Below are 14,952 nucleotides of genomic sequence, written 5' to 3'. Positions count from 1 at the left end.
AGGCTTTCATCACCGCACCCCTGGATTATTGTGATAGCCTGCTCATGGGCCTGTTTGCCTTAACTCTCACTACTCCAACATGTACTTCATTTTGCCAGTAACGTGATTTCCCTACAGCACAAGTTCAGCCATGTTACCCTCACACCTTGGAGTCTGTCTCTTAAGGGTCAGTGGTTGGAAGATGCCCCAGAGTGATGAGGCCACTCATTAGGAGGTGATGGCGGCAGCAGCAGCAGCAGAGATGGCACTGAGGTTGAGGCAAGGAGGCCATGGCAAGTGCTGGGTGAAGGGCCAGGTGGGGTAGACACCCCTTGGGGCAGCAGCAGCCCAGGCCAAAGCAGAGGCAGAGGAAGAAGTTGTGAAGGCTAGGGGCTGGGCTTCAGTTGGTATACCTGAGTTATGCACAGTGGGGTTATCAGAGAACTCTGGAACCTTTCCGTCCTTCTGCCCCGGATTCAGTATTAAACATAGGTGCATTTTTGGACAAACCTGTGTGGGACACTAAGTCCTTACTGAAATAAGAATGACAGGTCTCTCAAGGTCAGACGGAGGCTTTATTGGCAAGTCTCGCTCAAGAGTTGGGCATCGCCTACCCCAGGCTGGACTGGTACAGGGAAGCTCCTTACAAAAAGCAGTCAGCCATTTACATATCAGAAAATCCTCGATAATACAATTCAGAGAAAAACCCCAATAAAAACAATTCAGAGGAAAACCTGTTCCTTAATGCCTGGACCTCCATCTCTATTGGTGGACACGAATGGCCTCACAAGGAAGGACCCTCATAGCTGACCTGAATACATATTTCAGTTAGTTTCCTTAATTGGCTAAAAGAGATAGAGATAGCAGTCACAAAGTTTGTAATTATGTGTGCATGCAGGATGTGGGTGTTTCTGACTATATGGCTTTTCTCTTCAGAGAGCCTTCATGTGTGGGCGGGTTTAACCAGTGTGGGGGGCAGCTTCAATTCTTTATGATTTAGGGTAACAAGGCTTAATCTCTATAAAGACCAAAGTATTGGTTAACTTTCCCCTTAAATGAGAAACTTTCAGCCATTCCATTCAAACCCAAAGTGAGAAACACAATGCTCATGGTGCTGGGAATGGTTTGCATTGTGGCTGGCCTAAGCAGCATGCCACAACACAGAATAGAAGAGGAAGGGGCTCACACAGCACTGGAAGGAATTCCTCATGGCTCAGAAGCTGGTCCTTGTTCACTGTTTATGATGGTCACGTGGGATCTTGGGGGGCAAATTATTGCTCAAAATGCTTCTTAGAACATATTACTAATGATGAAGGTATTAGGGCAGCAGAAGGACGTGGATCTGCTCTTGAACCTTCATGGAAAATGGTAAGAGCAGAATCAGACCTGGCTTCTTGAAAACTGGTGAAATCACATGTAACTTTTTAGATCTTGGCAATGGGATGGACAGGAGTGGCTCAACTGCAGTGGGAGTTACAATTTCACCCGAACAGATTTACTTTATCAACTGTGGAAATCCACACGCTATCCTTTATATGAATGGACAAGTCTGCTTTTCAACCCAGGATCACAAACCTTGCAATCCAAGGAAGAGGGAGCAAATCCTAAATACAGGAGGCAGAGTAATGATACAGTGTGTAAATGGTTCATTAGCAGCTTCTGGAGCTCTGCGGGACTATGATTACTAATGTGTGGATGGCAAGGGCCCTATGGAACAACTTGTTTCTCCAGAGCCTTGGGTTATGAAATTTTAAGAGCAAAAGAGGATGAATTTATCATCTTGGATTGTGATGGGATCCGGGTTATGAGTAATGAGGAGCTCTGTGAATTTGTTACATCTAGGCTTGAAGAATCTGATGACCTAGGGAAAGTGTGCAATTAGGCTGTGGACAGCTGTTTACATAAAGGAAGTTGAGATGAACATGAGTATTGTGCTAGTTTGTTTCTCAAATGCTCCTAAGGTCTCAGATGAGGAAGTGAAAAAAGATTCAGACTTGGATAAGCACCTGGAATCACAGGTTGAAGAAATGATGGAGAAGTCTAGTGAGGACAGAATGCCTGATCTTGCCCATATCATACAGATATTGTCTGCAGAAAATATCCCTGATTTACCTCCAGGGAGAGGTCTTGCTGGCAAGCACAGTATTATTGACACTATTTATAATAGACTAAATCCACATAGAGAGAATAATAGGGGTGCTGGAGATCTGAAAGATCATGGTAACCTTAAAAATCTACTAACATGTTGTTTTTTTAATTTGTTTATTTATTTTTAGTTTACCACACAACGTTCTACATAGTTTTGAGTTCCAGTTTTTCTCCCCTCCCTCCCCCCTCCCTCCCCAAGACGGCATCAAGTCTCATATAACTGTAATGTATAACTTCGCATTGAATTAATTTATGCACTAGTCAAGTCGTGGAGAAGAATTTTGACCAATGGAATGAATCATGAAAAAGAAGAAACAGAACCAAAAAAAAAAAAACCCAAAAAAAAAAGAAGCAAAAATAAGGCGATCATGTAGTGCACCTCGATCTGTATTCAAACTTCACAGTTCTTTCTCTGGATGAAGATAGCATTCTCCATCGTGAGTCCCCTGGAGTTGTCCTTGCCCCTTAGGTTGCTGAGAAGAGCGCAGTATGTCAGGGTTGGTCCTCATGGAATCCATATATCTGTGGCTGTGCACAACGTTCTCCTGGCTCTGCTCCGCTCACTCAGCATTATGTCATGTAGGTTTTTCCAGGTTGTTATGAAGTCTGCATCATCCCCATTTCTTATGGCACAATAGTATTCCATCACCTTCATATACCACAGCTTGTTCAGCCATTCCCCAATTGATGGGCATCCTTTGATTTCCAATTCTTGGCTACCACAAAGACAGCGGCTATAAATATTTTTGTACATATGGGTCCTTTTCCCGCTTGCGTGATTTCTTTTGGATACAACCCTAGAAGTGGTATTGCTGGGTCAAAGGGTATGAACATTTCTATAGCCCTTTGGGCATAGTTCCAAACCGCCCTCCAAAATGGCTGGATCAGCTCACAACTCCACCAGCAATGTAACAATGTTCCAATTTCCCCACATCCTTTCCAGCATTTATCATTCTCCTGATTTGTTATTTTAGCCAATCTGACAGGAGAGATGTGGTATCTAAGAGTTGTTTTGATTTGCATTTCTCTAATCAGTAGTGATCCAGAGCATTTTTTCATATGCCTGTAGATAGCTTTAATTTCTTCCTCTGAAAACTGCCTGTTCATATCCTTTGACCATTTCCCAATTGGGGAATGGCTTGTATTCCTATATATTTGGCTCAGCTCCCTGTATATTTTAGAAATGAGGCCTTTATCAGAGATACTAGTTGCAAAGATTTTCTCCCAATTTTCTGCTTCCCTCCTAATTCTTGTTGCATTGGCTTTTTTTGTACAAAAACATTTCAATTTAACATAATCAAAATTATCCATTTTGCATTTTGTAGTGCTCTCTATCTCTTGTTGGGTCATGAATTCTTTACTTTTCCACAAATCTGATAAGTAAACTATTCCTTGCTTTCCCAAATTACTTAGAGTATCAGCTTTTACTCCAAAATCATGAACCCATTTTGACTTTATTTTGGTATATGGTGTAAGATATTGGTCTATGCCCAGTTTTTGCCCTACCATTTTCCAATTTTACCAACAGTTTTTGTGAAATAGTGAGTTATTAGCCCAGAAGCTGGCCTCTTTGGGTTTATCAAAGAGTAGATTGCTAAACTTGTTGATTTCACCTACTTGTGTACCTATCCTATACCACTGATCCACACCCCTGTTTCTTAACCAGTACCAGGCAGTTTTGATGACTGCTGCTGTGTAGTACAGTTTAATATCTGGTGTAGCTAAGCCACCATCTCTAGCATGTCTTTTCATTAATATCCTAGATACTCTAGACCTCTTGTTTTTCCAAATGAATTTTGTTATTATTTTGTCCAGCTCAGTAAAAAAAAATTTTTGGTAGTTCGATTGGTATAGCACTGAATAGATAGATTAATTTAGGTAAAATTGTCATTTTTATTATATTAGCTCAGCCTAACCATGAGCAACTGATATTTCTCCATTTATTTAGATCTGATTTTATTCGCGTGAAAAGTGTTTCATAGTTATGTTCATATAGACCCTGGGTTTGTCTTGGCAAATAGACTCCCAAATATTTCATAGTGCCTTCAGTAACTTTGAATGGAATTTCTCTTTCTATCTCTTGCTGTTGGGCTTTGTCAGTAATGTATAGGAATGCTGAGGATTTATGTGGGTTTATTTTATGTCCTGCAACTTTGCTAAAGTTGTTTATTATTTCAAGTAGTTTTTTACTTGATTCTCTAGGATTCTCTAGATAAATCATCATATCATTTGCAAAAAGTGATAATTTAGTTTCTTCTTTTCCTATTCTAATTCCTTCAATTTCTTTTTCTTCTGTTATTGCTACAGCTAATGTTTCTAGTACCAAATTGAATAATAGGGGTGATAATGGACATCCTTGTTTCACCCCTGATCTTTTTGGGAATACATCTAGTTTATCCCCATTACAAATAATGCTTGTGGATGGTTTTAGGTAGATGGTATTTATAATTTTGAGGAAGGTTCCACTTATTCCTATGCTTTCTTGTGTTTTTAATAGGAATGGGTGTTGTACTTTATCAAAGGCTTTTTCTGCGTCTATTGAGATGATCATATGGTTTCTGCTAGTTTTGTTGTTGATATGGACAATTATGCTAATAGTTTTCCTAATATTGAACCAGCCTTGCATTCCTGGAATAAATCCTACCTGGTCATAGTGTATTATTCTCGTAATGAGTTGCTGCAATCTTTTTGCTAATATTTTATTTAAAATTTTTGCATCAATATTCATTAGAGAAATTGGTCTATAATTTTCTTTCTCTGTTTTAAGTCTTCCTGGTTTGGGTATTAGTACCATATTTGTGTCATAAAAAGAATTTGGTAGGACTCCTTCTTCACCTATTTTCCCAAATAGTCTACAAAGTATTGGAATTAGTTGTTCTTTAAATGTTTGATAGAATTCACATGTAAAAGCATCTGGCCCTGGAGATTTTTTCCTAGGGAGTTCGTTGATGGCCTGCTCAATTTCTTTTTCTGATATGAGGTCATTAAGAAATTTCACTTCCTTCTCAGTTACCCTGGGCAGTTTATGTTTTTGTAGATATTCATCCATATCTCTAAGATTGTCAAATTTATGGGCATACATTTGGGCAAAATAATTCCTAATTATAGTTTTGATTTCCTCTTCATTAGAGGTGACCTCACCCTTTTCATTTTTGATACTGGTAATTTGATTTTCTTCTTTCTTTTTTTAATCAAATTGGCCAAAGGTTTATCAATTTTATTGTTTTTTTTTTCATAAAACCAGCTCTTTGTTTTACTTATTAATTCAATAGTTTTCTTGGTTTCAATTTTATTAATCTCTCCTTTGATTTTCAGTATTTCTAATTTGGTATTTAATTGGGGGTTTTCAATTTGCTCTTTTTCTAGCTTTTTCAGCTGTATGCCCAGAGCATTGATTTCCTCCTTCCCTATTTTATTCATGTAGGCATTTAGAGATATAAAACTTCCCCTAAGAACTGCTTTTGCTGCATCCCATAAGTTTTGGTATGTTGTTTCATTATTGTCATTCTCTTGAATGAAGTTATTAATTGTTTCTCTGATTTGTTCTTTGCCCCACTCATTCTTTAGAATTAAATTATTTAGTTTCCAATTAGTTTTTAGCTTATTTTTCCATGGTACTTTATTAAAAATGATTCTTGTTGCATCATGATCTGAAAAGAATGCATTGACTACTTCTGCTTTTCTGCACTGGATTGTGAGGTTTTTATGCCCTAGTACATGGTCAATTTTTGAGTATGTGCCATGTACTTTTGAGAAGAAAGTATATTCTTTTTTATCCCCTTTCAGTTTTCTCCAGAGGTCTATCATATGTGCTTTTTCTAAAATTCTGTTTACCTCCTTAACTTTTTTCTTATTTATTTTGAGGTTAGATTTATCAAGTTCAAAAAGGGGGAGGTTGAGGTCTCCCAATATTATAGTTTTGCTGTCTATTTCTTCCTGTAACTCCCTTAACCTCTCCTCTAAGAATTTGTATGCCTTACCACTTGGTGCATGTATATTAAGCAATGATATTGCTTCATTGTTTATGGTGCCTTTTAGCAGGATATAATGTCCTTCCTTATCTCTTTTAATTAGATCTATCTTTACTTTTGCTTTTTCTGAGATTAGGATTGCTACACCTGCTTTTTTTACTTTAGCTGAGGCACAATATATTTTACTCCAGCCTTTTACCTTAACCCTATGTGTATCCCCCTGTTTCAGATGTGTTTCTTGTAAACAGCATATTGTAGGATTATGGTTTTTAATCCATTCTGCTATCTGCTTCTGTTTTGTGAGAATGTTCATCCCCTGCACGTTCAGGGTTATGATTTCTATCTGTGTCTTTTTCTCCATCCTAATTCCCCCTGTTTATGCTTTTATTTCTCCCTTTCCCCTTCTCCTCCTCAACAAAGTTTTGCTTTTGACCGCCACTTTCCTCAGTTAAGCCTCCCTCTTTATTCCCCTCCCTTATCTTACCGTTACCCACTTGCTACTTCTCTTCTCCCTTCTGCCCACCCCCCTCCCTTTTGCCCCCCTTACCCTCCCACTTCCCGTAGGACAAGATAGATTTCTAAACTTATCAGAGTATGTTATTCCCTTCTTGAGCTAGATCAGATGACAGTAAAGCTCAAATATTGCTCTTCTCCCTCCCTTCTTTCCCTCTACTGTAATATGATTTTATGCCACTTCCTTTGGTGTAATTTACCCTTTTCTACTACCTCCTTACCACTTCCCTCATAGCCCTCCTTATATATCTCTAATTTATATTTTATATCTTTACATCAGTTAATTTATACAAGCATTCACAACCTATGTATATCCCTTTCACTTGTCATAATAGTTGTACCATTCACAAGAATGACTTCTATATGTATATGTGTATATATATATATATATATATATATATATATATACATACATAAAAAACATACATAAGATGATATAATCCCACATAAAGATGTAAACAACCTGCCCTTATTGGTTAATGAGGTTTGTGGGGTTTTTCCCCCTGGTTACCTTTTTATGTCTCTCTTGAGTTTTGTATTTGGAGATCAAATTTTCCATTGAGTTCTGGCCTTTTCATCAGGAAGGTCTGGAATTCCCTTATTTCATTGAATGTCCATCGCCTTGCCTGGAAAATTATGCTTAGTTTTGCTGGGTAGTTGATCCTTGGTTGTAGTCCCAGCTCCTTTGCCCTTCGGAATATCATATTCCAATTTCTCCTGTCTTTTAATGTGGAAGCTGAGAGATCCTGCGTGATCCTGACTGTAGTTCCACGATATTTGAATTGCTTCTTTTTGGCTGCTTGCAGTATTTTCTCATTGAGTTTATAGCTCTGAAATTTGGCTATAATATTTCTTGGTGTTTTCAGTTTGGGATCTCTTTCAGGGGGTGATCAGTGAATTCTTTCAATGACTATTTTGCCCTCTGGTTCTAGGACCTCTGGGCAGTTGTCTTTGATAATTTCTTCAAAGATACTGTCAAGGCTCTTTTTTTCATCATGGATTTCCGGTAGACCAATAACTCTCAAATTGTCTCTCCTGGATCTATTTTCCAGGTCAGTTGTTTTGCCAATCAGATATTTCACATTTTTTTCTATTTTTTCATTCTTTACGTTTTGTTTTATTACTTCTTGATGCCTCATAGATTCATTAGCTTACACTTGCTCAAGTCTAATTTTAAATGAGTTAGTGTTTACAGTTTGCTTTTGAGTCTCCTTTTCCAATTGTTTGATTTTGCCTCTTAGGGTGTGATTTTCTCTCTCTAGATTCTGAATCTCCATAGCCATTTCGCCAATCTTTTTTTCCATATTTTCTTTTAGCTACCTAATTTGGTTTTTAAAATCCTCCTTGAGCTCTTCCAGCAGTGCTTTTTGGGCTGGAGACGAGTTCATATTAGCTTTTGAGGTATCTGAAGTATCTACTGTGTCATTGCTATCCTCTTGTATGTTGATATTTTGATCCTGCCTGTCTCCATAAAAAGAATCTATTGTCCTCGGTTTTTTTGTGTTCTTCTTCATGTTGGTTTGCCTTTTGCTGGCTTAACAATGAATTTCTCTCTGTGGGTCTCAGGGCTTTCTGTCCCAGCTTTCTTATTCTGGGGGATGTGAGTCTAGAATTATAACCTTCAGTTTCCTGAGGTGTGGGGGAGGGGTCTGGCTCCCTGGCGTCTCACTCCCTGTGGGTGCTCTCCAGCACTTGCTTTTCAGCAATGGTCTCAGCTGTTTGTTGTTTGAGCTGATGTCTGGTGCTTCCCCTGGGGGAGCAAGGTTATGTCTGGGCTCCTGGCGTTGACCCCTGCCGACTCTGCCCCTCTGGGACTAATGAGCTTCTAGTATTTGTCCTGTGAGGCCCTACTACTTCCTCCTCTGTTTCAGTTCTCTTTTTTTTTTTCCCCGAGGAATTCTCTGGGTGAGGGGGGGAGGGATTAGAGCCTTTTACCTGGTCATTGAGTCTTCCGGAAGTTCAAGAAGCCGAGTTCCTGGGTTTTGCAAGCATCAGGAGTGGGCGTTTTCATGGCCGGTGGCGTTGCGCTGCCTCTCGTCGCTCCCACAGACTGCCGTCCTGTGTTGGGAGTCCTGGGGATCTCTGCCGGTTTCGGGCGCCCAGCTTTCTCCCAGATCATCTCCCACGTGGATTTCCCGGCCAGCCGCTTCCGCCTTGGTCTGGAGCCGCTCCGCACCGAGCACTCTCCGAGCCTACAGGTTCGTGCCTCCGGCCTTTCAAACTCTCCCGGCTCGGAAATTTGCCCCACGCAGACTGCTCGCGGTCTCTGAGTCTCTCAAATCTGCCCAAATTAACTTTTTTATGGGAATCTGACAGACCTTGTGAGAGAGCTCCAGTAAGACGCTGCCTTCATGCGGCCATCTTGGCTCCGCCCACTACTAACATGTTTTTGATCCTGAAAATTGCTGTAAAATTTTTAATCACAGTTTTTTTCAATACCAGGGCAGGGAATAATTCTGGTGGATTTCCAACATTTTGTCAAATTAGTAGAAAATTATCAGAATTTTCCATCAAATATCCATTTTTGTGTTTTCAGACATTGCCAATCTTAGCAATGCCTTATACTATGGTATTTCTGCCAACCTCAGGCATGCTGATTATATCTGTATTGAACTTGATTACTAGAAACCAATGGAGTGATTCTACCAGAAATCAATAAACTACTGTAAATCAAAAAAAGAAAGAAAGAAAGGAAGGTATGAAGGAAGGAAGGAAGAAAGGAAGGAAGAAAGAAAGGAAGAAAAAGAAAATCTCAGTGAACTCCATTGGCTCCCTATTGTCTCCAGGATCAAATATAAAATTATCTGTTCAACATTCAAGCCCTTAAAAATCTAGCCCTCTCCTACCTTTCTAGGCTTTATATGCTTCATATACTTTAGCATGTACTCTTAAATCCAGTGACCCTACACACACACACACACACACACACACCCCACTCCATCTTTCAACTCTGACATTGCTGGCTTTCTGTAAGTACCAACTGAAATCCTATGTTTTACAGGAAACTTTCCCCAACCTTTATTAACTCTATTGCCTTCCCTCTATAAATTATTTCCTATTCATCCTGTATATAATCTGCTTTGTATATATTTATTTCCATATTGTGCCCTCTATTATAATTATATTATAAGTTTTTTTTTTGTTTTTTTTTTTTGTTTAAGGCCAGGGCCTGTCTATTGCTTCTTTCTGTATCCACAGCATATAACACATTGCCTTCCTTGTTGTAGATGTTTAATAACTTGACTGACTGACCTGTAAGAAGCCTTATTTTCCATCCCACCACCTCAGCTCATGTCTTTGCAATGAACTTACCTCACAATAGCAATTGTTTCTGTTCCAGCCAGAAATTCTGATCATCTTTCCCTCCCATATTAATTCTTCTATGATGGCAAACCAGGCCATTTTTTTGTCTCAGTTCTTACTTAGCCTTTAAATTTTGGATGGACTTTGCCTAAGACAAACTTGGAACTGGGGAAGAAATTAACTTAAAAAAGCCAAGGTCCTTCACTGTATCAGAGGCATCACCAGTCACCTTTATCTATGTCTTGCCACTGTACTCTGATGATTTGGGAGGAGAGAGTTGGGCTGATGACTGTGCAATTCTGCCTCATTAAATTCAATTCACTTGCAAGTCAAGACATCACCCTGCTGATGTTATTGTGCTTCTTCCAGAACAAAGGGTGAACAACACTTCCTATTTAAGATGAATCTATCTTATGTATACATAAGTGTTTTCACACTCTCTACCCCATTAGAAGGTACCCACTTGAATGTATGGACTATTAATGTTCTAATTTATCTATTTATTTATTCATGCATGTATTTATTGTCTTTTTATTCATTCATTCATTTATTTATTTTTGTCTCTCTATTTTTTAATTTATTCCTTATTTAGATAGCCAGTGTTTAGCATAACGTCCGTCGCATTGTTAAGTGCTTACAATGCTTGTTAACTAGCTTATTCCTCCAGTTTAGTTGGTTGTTTTGGCTCTCTAATTCACCTTACTCCATCCCAGTTTTCCTTGTCAATCCATCCAGCTACAAATTTAGCCTATCTTTAAAAACATATCTTACATCTTACTTTTGATACTTCAACATTTTTGTAATTTCACATCAGTTCTACTTCTTTAGCAATGGATAGTAATCCCCATTCATTCCCTTTCATTCTGTGCTATTTTTGTACTCATTCTGCTATAAATACACCATAGAAAGGCTTTCCAGTATTCTGAGGGCCTTCTGGATTGCTTTCAATTCTGTGGATACCTGGGCTTTCCGTTGGTTGCTCTTGCTCCTACAACGTGAGCAGTCCACCTTGTATTTTGGTCACGCATCATTCTGAGATCACATATTCTACTGTTTGTTATGGAATTAGTTTATTTGTGCATTGTTATCCACTAGTAGCCACTGCTTGCAATTCCATGATCTTCAACTTCATTTTTCTTTGTCAAAATAAATCAATGACTGCTTTTTCTCTGGCATGTCCCATTTGATTCCCCTTCTATGGTTTCAGAAACATTGCTAATTTTTTCGTGTGTATAGAATGGGGATTGAACTAATGATTTCAGTGGTATGGGATAATTAGGAAATTTTCTTTATAGGTCATAACTTTCTATGCAACATAGCCTTACCAAGTTCCCTTGGCCAGTGAGAAATTAAATGCTTTGTTCAGGAGCATATATTCACTACTTGTCACTGGTAAGACTTGAATACAGATCTTCCTGCTTCCAAGGTTTCCTTCTACACACATCACACTGCCTCTCTAGTAGAAGGGTTACTAATCCCAATATGTATAAAAATAATTTTAAAGAATCATGAATAAGAGTGGAAAGGAGTCTAAAATCTTCACCATTGTGTCCACTACCTTTCCATCCTCAAACAGACTTCAGTACCTGGAGTCTTCTCACCTAGGAATATTCCTCCATTTTCCAAGTTCCTTCTCACTTTGGTGAGTTTCCCTGGGGCCTCCATTTTGGTTAGGGGCTCAATCATCCTGCATTTCCATTACTCTTCCAGCTCTAAATCTGCCTCTATGAAGTTCAGTATCATATCCGTGTGTAGGTACCTTTCCCCTTCTCACTGCTTTTCAGTGCACTTGTGTACTATATTCTTCCAATCAGAATGTGAGTTTTTTGAGGAGAAAAATAGTTGAGGATTTTTTTTTCCTTTTTGCTTGTATTTATGTCCCGAGAAATTGGCAGCGCCCACTAGATATTAGTGATTAATAGATGTTTATTGCTGCCTTTTAGGATGGTTGTTCATAAAATATGATTTGCAATGCAGACTGGGGATTTTTTTTTATTTTTATAAATGCATTTTATTTTTTTCCAAGTTACATGTCAAGAAAATTTTTAGCATTCATTTTTACAAGGTTTTGATTTCCAAATTTTTATCTCTTCCTCTCTTCCCCTCTTCTCAAAATGGTAGGGAATTTGATATAATTTATACATGGCTATCATCTAAAAATATTTCCATATTAGTCACAGTTGTAAAAGAAGAAACACAGAAAAAGGGGAAAAATCATGGGGAAGAATGAGGTAAGTGAAAAATAACCATTCAATCTGCATTCAGAGACCATTAGATCTTTATTTGCTTATGGATAGCATTTTTCTTTGTGAGTACTTTATACTTGTCTTGCATCATTGTGTTGCTGAGAAGTGATGAGTCATTCACAGCTCATCATCACAAAATATTTCTGATACTGTATGCAATTTGTGGTGGTTCTGCTCATTTTACTTTGCATCAGTTTGTATGTCTTTCCAGGATTTTCTTAAAACTCCTTATTCATCATTTCTCATTGCACAATAATATTCCATTACACACACACACACACACACACACACACACACACACACACACACACATATATTACAATTTATTCAGCTATTTCCCAATTGATGGACATCTCCTCAATTTCTAATATTTTGCCACCACAAAAATTGCTGATAAATATATTTTTAAAGATGTAGATGTTTTCCCCTTTTCAATCATCTCTGTGATACAGACCTCCTAGTGGTATTCTAATATTGTAGTGTATGGTTTGGTTTCCCTTTGGAGAAAGCTCCAAATTGCTTTCCAGAATGGTTACATAAGTTTATAACTCCAAAAAGTGTTGGATGCATCAGTGCTCAATTGCATCAGTGTTCAAATTTTCCTACATCCTCTACAACATTTATCATTTCTCTTTCTTAATTATATTAGCCAAGCTGATAGGTGTGATGTGGTACCTCAGAGTTGTTTTAATTTGCATTTCCCAATCAGTAGTAATTTAGAGCACTTTTTCATATGTCTACAGAAAGCTTTGATTTCTTCATCTGAAACTGCCTATTCATATCCTTTGATGATTTATGAATTAGGGAATGGTTTGTAATGCAGTAAATATGACTCAGTTCAGTATATAGTTGAGAAATGAGGACTTTATAAGAAACATTAGCTGTAAAAGATTATTTCCCAGCTTTCTTTCTCATCTTGGTTTCATTGGTTGTGTTTGTACACATACTTTTTTAACCAAAATTATGTATTTTACATTTTGTAATACTCTCTCTCTCTCTCTCTCTCTCTCTCTCTCTCTCTCTCTCTCTCTCATTTGGTTATGAATCCTTAGCCACCCTATAGATCTTACAGGTAAATTATTCTTTGCTCTTCTAGTTTGTTCATGGTGTTACCCTTTCTGTCTAAATCAGGCCAAAGGTCCATCATATCTACCTTTTCTATTTACCTCCTTAGTTTCTTCACTAATATAGTTTTGCTGTCTATTTCTTCCTGTAACTCACTTAACTTTGTCAAGAATTTGGATACCATACTACTTGGTGCATATAACTTTAGTATTGATATTGTTTCATTGCCTCTGGTACCTTTTAGCAAGACATAATTTCCTTCCTTATCTCTTTTAATTATGTCTCTTTAACTTTTACTTTGAAATCAGGATCAGTAAACTTGCATTTTTGTTTTATTTCAGCTGAAGCATAATAAATTTTGCTCCACCCCCTTTTCTTTACTTTGTGTGTCTCTGCAAGTGTGTTTCTTATAAACAACATATTGTAGGATTCTGGTTTTTGATCCACTCTACTATCTAATTATGTTTTATGGGAGAATTAATCCCATTTACATTCTCAGTTAGGATTCCTACCTTTGTATTTCCAAACATCTTATTCTTCCTACTTCTCCACTCTCTCCTTTCACCCTCTCCCCCTCATCAGTGTTTTGCTTCTGTCTACCACCTTCCCTTATCTGCTCTCCCTTCTGTAAGACCCTCCTCCCCCCTTTATTTCATCACCTCCTCTCCTACTTCCCTGTCAGGTAACAGATTTCTATATTCAACTGATTGTGTATATGATTCCCTTTTTGAGCCAATACTGGTAAGAACAAGGTCCAAATATTGTCTTTCACCCACCCTCACATCTTTTCCTCCACTGTAGTAGTTAATTCACACCTCTTCATATGAATTATTTTTTATTAATCTATTTCAAAATTAAATACTAAAACTTATATACTCAAGAAAAGAAAAAACATATTATAAACTTACATACTAAAGCTTCAATAAAAAATAAGAAAAGAAGGGAAAAAAGCATTACTATGTGCACAGCAGAACATGAGAGGATTCAAAATATATGGCAACAAATTCCACTTCAAGGAAGTCTATGTAATAGATGCTATACATTGTGTTCAGAGGTTTCCATCTTTTTCTTTGCTTCCTTCTAAGTTTTCTTTTGTTCTCCTCTATATAGTTTTCATTTTCTTCTTCCCCTCCCCCTTACTCCCCTCACCTCCCCCAAGGAAGCTACAAGCTATAATTATAAGTATATGTATACACATACATATATACATGTGTAATGTACAAGTAGGGTGTGTTCATGGAGGACTGGTACTTCTGGTGTGATGGCTGCTGAGTGATTTTCAAGGTTACTTTCCACCTTTGGTGTCCACTTGTTCCACCCAACTCACTTGTGGCTTCAAGAAGCTGTGCCATGTGCAGCAACCACATCCTGGTAAACCATTTCAGCAGATGGGGTAAAAAAATTGAGGGTAACCTATGGGTCTCAAACCCATTGGTGAGTTGGGGGGGTGTCTACCCCAAGCATGTGAACACTTCCCCTGGTGGAATGGGTGGATGAGAACAATTTGCTCCAATGGCCATGAAGACAGCTGAAGCACTATGGAGCACTTAGAACTTGGGTAGACATCAAAGATGCCAAGGTCATACACTGCATCTTGAACCATCACCAGTTCTCTTGATTCTTCCCTTGCATTGGACTGTGATGACTCTGGAGGAGAGAGTGAGGCTGACCACTTTGTTCAACTCTGCCTCACTTAAATCCAGTTTACACACAAATCAAAAGACATC

General features: G+C 38.2%; 1 pseudogene; it reads left to right on the top strand.

The window, feature by feature from the left end:
* Window positions 1–217: 217 nt before the first annotated feature.
* Window positions 218–9,236, top strand: LOC118842856 (annotated as a pseudogene).
* The last annotated feature ends 5,716 nt before the right edge of the window (window positions 9,237–14,952 follow it).

Source organism: Trichosurus vulpecula, chromosome 3 (genome assembly GCF_011100635.1).
Source record: "Trichosurus vulpecula isolate mTriVul1 chromosome 3, mTriVul1.pri, whole genome shotgun sequence".
NCBI lineage: Eukaryota > Metazoa > Chordata > Mammalia > Diprotodontia > Phalangeridae > Trichosurus > Trichosurus vulpecula.
This window is presented reverse-complemented; position numbering and strand designations above follow the sequence as displayed.